Source organism: Buceros rhinoceros, unplaced genomic scaffold, assembly GCF_000710305.1.
Source record: "Buceros rhinoceros silvestris isolate BGI_N320 unplaced genomic scaffold, ASM71030v1 scaffold9947, whole genome shotgun sequence".
Taxonomy (NCBI): domain Eukaryota; kingdom Metazoa; phylum Chordata; class Aves; order Bucerotiformes; family Bucerotidae; genus Buceros; species Buceros rhinoceros.
Window position 1 is genome coordinate 1 of NW_010422904.1, and position 6,667 is coordinate 6,667.

Consider the following 6,667-nt stretch of genomic DNA (forward strand, 5'->3'; position numbering starts at 1 on the left):
GGTGGGGGTGTGTGTGTGGTGGCGGGGGGGAGGGAGGGGGGACGCTGTTTTTTGACTGCTCTGGCAGCCCAAGGGCTATTGTTGGTTTCTGCATCCTTCGCTCTTCTCTGAGGGCAGCTCTGGCACTGTGCCCTACCTGCCCTCACCATCCTCAGCGCCAGTGCAGCTGTGGGCTGTGCTGTAGAGTTCTGATCTGTCTGGGAAGGGTTTCCTACCACCTTGCTGTCCTCCTGCACGCGCAGAGCACTGGGCTCTGCTGGCTGCCATGCCTTGGTGGCACACCTGGACTCCTGCCAGAGAGTAACCAAAATCTGTCTTACGCCAATATGCTGCTTTCCCCAGAAGACTGAAGGGACCAAGTGAGTTTGCTCCTGATAACCCAGAAAAGAGCTTTCTATGTTGCTGAGGAGGATTTTAGATTACTTAAGAACAATTCTTTTTGCCCTGCTCTCTGTCCGTGCTCCAGAGCATATCCCAGAACTTACGTTTCATTTCAGATGGGATCTGGGGAGATTTACTTGTGGCCAAGTAGTTGCACTCACAGCATGGCAAAGCCCAGTAAAACAAATAGGGCTAACGTTGTCTCGCTATGCGCACCGTATAAATCTAAGGAACCGGCTGCCACATAAAGCACTCGGCTGTCTGTCTGAAGCGGCAGAGCGGATTGAATTGCTTTAATTCTCTTCCCTCTTTGCCCTAAGGCAGGTAAAGACCAGGTTTTGTGACATGGGAGATGCCTCTGGTTTCTTGCCACTGCCTATCAAGAGCTTTTGGCATTTGTGGGGGTGACCCAGGCACTCCCGGTGCAGAGGGAAGCGAAACCGAGCACGCAGGGTCTGAAGAGTTCTTGCTTCTCATTTTACCACTGAAAGGAAGCAGGAAAGAGAACGGTGACACGTTTTCCCCACCAGTTGCCCTACATAAAAGCAGAGTTATCTGCTTAAAGAGTTACAGAGTGGCTGAAGTTTGAAACAGATTGTCTGCAAGTTAATCCTCTGTGTCTCCATCCATAGGTGTCATGGGAGTTTACGAGAAGCCGGAAAGAGACAATGGGTAAAATCCAGCCACTTAAAATGGAAGGCAAACAAATGGCTATTTTGAGTCTTGCAATTTTACAGGTTTTGCTTCCTGTATACCCTCCCCTGCTTTGCCTGCTGTTCCCCTTCTCTTTTGCCCCATGGGCAGCTTGGCCCTCACAATTTTCCCCAAAAGGGCTTTCCTTGTGCATATAGATTTTATTTTCTCTTTCTTCCTGCAAAACCTCACATTTTCATGCTGTTTTACATGCAGTTAGGATTGCAGCACTCTTGAAGTAGCTCTGGCATGTCAGTGCCCATGGAGAGGCTCTGGGTGACACAGTAATCCTCCTAAGATGTATTAGTGCATGACTGAGCTGTAGTGGGTTAACGAAGCCCAAGACCCGTTTATGGAGTAAGATCTTCCCCAAATCCATGTCTGATATTGCAGGCTGTTTGACCTGGGGACAATTAATGGGGGGTAGCAAGGAGCAAGCAGTACCTCAGGTGATCCTGGGCAGGGTCCAAGCCATGGGCTAGTCCTGTCTTAGTCCTCATTTTGGCAGCTCCCTGCCTTACTTTAATGAGACTCTGCAAATCTTGAGGCCCTGTGCAATTGCTTGTCCTTGAAACCAGCCGTAATCACAATTTGGAGCAGAGCTGAGCCCTTCGTGGCTGATATTTGTCTACTGTCCCCCTCCTGTGATGAATTCAGGTGATGTGACTGCATGTCTTAATCCCATGAGAGCAGTACAGTCCAGGACGCCTGCGAGAGTCAACTTTTGGCTAAATGGGGCAGGAAAAGCAAGAGCACATGCAGCAATTATGTCTGCCTATGCAGCCTACGCAAATGCTATGGGCCAGCTGGACAAGGCTGCATGCAAGTCAGAAATGTACACAGTTATCTACCTGGCTTGCAGACTCGGACAAGTATCTGCACATAGGAGTTCATGTGCATGTGGCAGACTGAGTCCAAGCCAAACACAAATTGTTCCACTAACTCCAATGGGACAAGATTTGTTTACGCAGTTTCAGAGGCCGGTCTGAAAACTTGGAAAGAATATTTTCCAGGCATTTGACCAGTTTCTGGGTAATCTGAAGAACAGTATATTTTATAGAGAATTATATAACTATAGGCACACTTTTGCATATGTACACGCACGTGATAGCTCTTTGCTCGCTTTTGTAGTCATTCTACTTGAATACTGCTCTAATTGTAGAGGTAAATTGTTAGAATATGAGAATTAAGGAAAGTTAATCTGAGTTTTTCAGAGAAGAATTTTGGGCCACAAAGTGAGTAGGAGGGGTTTTGGGGGAAGGGAGGATATATTTTGCTTCCTACATATACTTAGTGTCAGCAGTCTTTAGTTCTACTTAAATGTAAAGGAAATATTTTATCAAGAAGGGAAGTGCCTTGCATTTTTTTAAGTCTATTATTAAAATGTAGCAAAAATCAGACAAAATCTTTCTTTGTGATCCACTGAAAGATCTGTGTCTTTTGGACTGCAGTTGGCATGAAAAACTAATTACTCCCATATGGTTGGGGTAACTCCATTGTGCTAGGGTTCCTGAACCCATGGCTTGCATTCTTTATGATTGTTTTCTTGTGGATGGCAAATTGCCCAGCACCTGAGGGCTGGAGCATGTGGCTGTTGCCAGTGGGTATACTGTTACCACCTGATTGGTGGACTGAAAAAGCATCTGAGTTGCTGCTTGGAGGATGCAAGGCAGTCATCCTCTCTTCCCACCAATCTCCGGTGGCCTTGGGTTGGCAGCGTGTATGTGCCTGGGTGGGATGCCCTTTGTGTTGTGGATGCCTGGTTTTTTACTCCTCACCCTAATCTGGCTAGCCGGTGCTCTCGGCTAATGGAAAACAGCAGAGGTACTTTGAAGCAAGGCAGATTGTCATCAGCGAGGAAACCGCCCTTCCAAGGTAATGTGGTAAAACCCAGCTGTTGAAAGGTCCATGCATACGCCTGGTTTACCTTTCTCACCTCACTTCCAGTTACCAAAGAAAGCAGGACGTGACAGTAGCGTACACTCCAATTGGAAATACCAGAGTAAAATCAAGGCTCCTGGAGAGAGCTCCTCAAAAGGGAGATTTGAAAGAGCTTGTGCACTCCATTCCAGTTGCTTTTGTCTCTGACTCACCACATGAAAATGCAAGATACCATCGGAAAGAATCCTGCCTTCTTTCTATGCATTGATTGCTTCTTTGTTTCTATGCACATGGAGTTAGGCTAGCCAGATGAGTAACAGAGGATGACCATCCACTATGCTCCATGGTGTCCCCTTCTCCTCTTGCCCAAGGGCATGGAAACAGTAAATATAACTCCTTACTCATCCTGCTATTTATGTGTCATCTTGATGCAGTCATCTTGACTCGAAAGCTGAGATATTAAAAAATTCATTGTAGGAGGAAAGTGTGGCTTAATGGATTGACCAGCAGCTTACAGGTCAGGGGTTGAACTCCAGCTGTGGTTACTTACAACTGACAGTTACCACCATCTGACATGACTTTTGGGAGCCAAAAAAGCCCTGCTGAGCATGGGAACACCTTGGGCCAAGTCGGCTCCTGAGCGTGATGTTGAACACAGGGCCGCTGGCCTCAGCACTGCTCCCCCCTGGCTGACAAGGCACAGCCAGAACCCAGCAAATCTCAACGTCAGTGCACATCGGTTGAGCTTGAAAACTAGGACAGGAGGAGACTATAAGAAATAGCTTCAAGAACATGAGTAATATTGCTTACTTAAGAAAAATCATTAAATATATTGGGTGAGTTCAAATCAATAAAAATACTGGGGAGGGTGCTTTCTTTTCCTCCTCAATTTTGTGTTTATTTCTCTCTTTTTTATTTCCTCAGCTCCTCCTGGCAGAGTCTAAAATAGACAAGTGACATAAGGAGAAAAAGAAAGCACAAAGGATGCAAAATCAGAATTGGTGTAAGGGGAAAAAATCTGGGAAGGGGGGACTTATACACAAATTTGTGCTTTAAAATCAGCACTATTTGTTATGGTGGAAAAAAAGAGAAAAATTTTATCAAATAGTTGCAGCCACAAAATGAGATATCAGAGCTGTGGTTTGACTTTGCTTAATGCCTTTTGTGCCCAGAAGAACATTCTTGGGGGTGACAGGGAGGAATGCTTGGCCCAGATGTATTCGAACCCACCTGAGAAAGTCAGAGATGGTGGGGGATAGTTGTTGGATTAACATGCAGTTGTGAACACTCGGTCTCTCTTACCTGCACCTAGAGCTTCAGAGGTGCACTCAGCAAGGCTACAGGAACTCATGGGATGCTGTTCTGGCCACAGTGTCATAATATAAGCACTAAATTTTAGGCAGCATTTGCAGGGGAATGATGAGGTAGGTCTGTAACCCCTCTCCTGAGAGGTAACACAAGTAGTGCTACATGCCTGCAACCACTTGGAGGACGGAGAGGGTTTGGTGACCTCCTTTGGGAAGAATGAGACATAACCTCCTTCAGCTCAAGGAGAGCCACAGCTATGTGTTGCTGTCACAGCATGCCACCAAGACACTGGCAGCACATCTTGCAGATAGTGAAACTACACAGTGGCCAGTTCATCGCTATAACAAAAGCATCTTACAAAAGCTAGAACAAAATAAATTAAAGGATTAGGATCTCATTTTCTACAGCATTAGTGGTATGATGAATGTGAAATCTAATCCCTACTGGCATCACCGGTACCAAAGATGACAGTGCTATGTGCTAAGAGGGTGTTGTCAGAGCCCCTCAGGAACTGTACGCAGCAATCAGAAAATCCTTTGTATTTTTTCCCCTCCTCACCAGCTGTCTCTCCTTATAGGAGGTCACCTCATTTTTCACAAATGATGAACCAGAAGTATGATGGCATGCTTTTACTGAAGAAGCAAGCAAAATTTTTCTTCAGAATTCTTTTGGGAATGAGCAGTTACGAGAACACAGAGATAGAAGCTCATGTTGGAATAGCCGCTCCAAGAATAACCACTCAGCTTGGATCGATTTCTAATAGCTGCTTTAACTAGTACCAGGAAGACACTGACCTTACAATGAGTCGTCTTTCCATAGCTGTGAATACATTAAGATGAACTTCAGGTATGCACTTTTTTTTCTCCATGAGATGTAGCAACCACAGTAAAACCTTGAACTCCTTCAGTTTGACCTGCTGAGTGTGGCTATGCCTATCTTTTTTGCACAGATTTACTTGAAATTTTCTTCACTTTGCACAGGAAAGGCTAAGAGATGGTATCTGGAAGAGCACTGGATTTGGGTTTTCTGTCTGTGCACACCTTCACACCCAAATTCAACTCCAGTGTGAGGAAAAGCCTTGCCGTTTACAAGTGTTAGCAGCACCGGACAGCTTCAAGCAGATGTAACCTGCAAGACCACATGTGCCATTGAGGCTAACAGCCAAGTTTGCTGCAAACACCAAAGCCTTCTTGCTATCTTTTTTCTATCTAGAATTTCTCCCATATGCATGTACCTGGGGTCTCTGTGGCTCCAGTTCTTCCTACCTCTATGCCTTTCCCCACACGCTTTCTTCAGCTAAAAGTTACCCTTTTCTCAAGGAGAAACTTGTCCCAAGGTACACTCTAATTTCTTCTACCTCTTCTCTCTTTTGACCCTTTCTAATTTTTATTCCTCTTTTCTCATTCTTCTTTTCTTTCTCCTTCAGGAAGACAAAGTTGAGGCAACACTTGATTTGATGGTTATTGTCTGGAATGTGTGGGCCACCATCACCCAATAGCTAGGGAGGTGGCTGTTCCTGTTTACTTTATGTCTCTGTTATACACACTGAGCTTTGCTAATTCTCATCAAAACCAGTGTGGGGATGGGTGGGTGGTGGTGTGGAGGGACGGATAGAGCAGCCCTTGGAACTTTGGAATTGGTGTGCCAAAGTGTGTCGAAGTTGTGCTTTAATATCCAAACAGCACTGCCTAACTGAGCACAGCATTTTGCAGACTCTGACAAGTAGACCCTGTGCAGTAAAATTTGCACAGCTTTTGCTGACGGTGGGAGGTCTCTTTTCATGTCAGACCTTCTTGCCGTCCACTCAAAGAAATGAGAACAAGAACACCAGATTAAATAAAGCAAGAACCACTTTTAAACCGACACTGAAACTTTATTGTGGCCCAAAGATTTTTTCCAATTATCTTTGGAAAAGCTGCTCTTCATTGTTTTCTCCGGTTTCACGCACCTGCGGCTTTGCTGTGCATCCTGAAGCACAGGGATTGAACTATCAGCAGCAGTGTGTCCCCAGCACATGTGGGGAGGAAACTTTTCAATAGAGGCACTTTTTTGGTGTAACGCTTGTGCCTGTGGTTTACCTTGCGGGCTTGAGACAGACCTTCTGCCCGGAGCTCCCAGACTTTCTGCGCTCACTAGGGTTTTGCACACCAGGGACTGGAGATCCTCAGCACTGGGAAACAAAGATGAAGAGAGAATCTTCACCTCCCTGATTTGCTCATGTTCCATGGCCTATCTCCTTCTGATCTATATATTCCTGGTAGCATACCTTGCTGAAAAATTATATCATATTCCTGGTAGCATACCTTGCTGAAAAATTATATCTTTGGGGTTTTTTGTGATACACTTTTGAGAATGATCCTCCTTACTGAGTGGCTGCAGGCTGCGACAGAGGGAGGAAATGCTG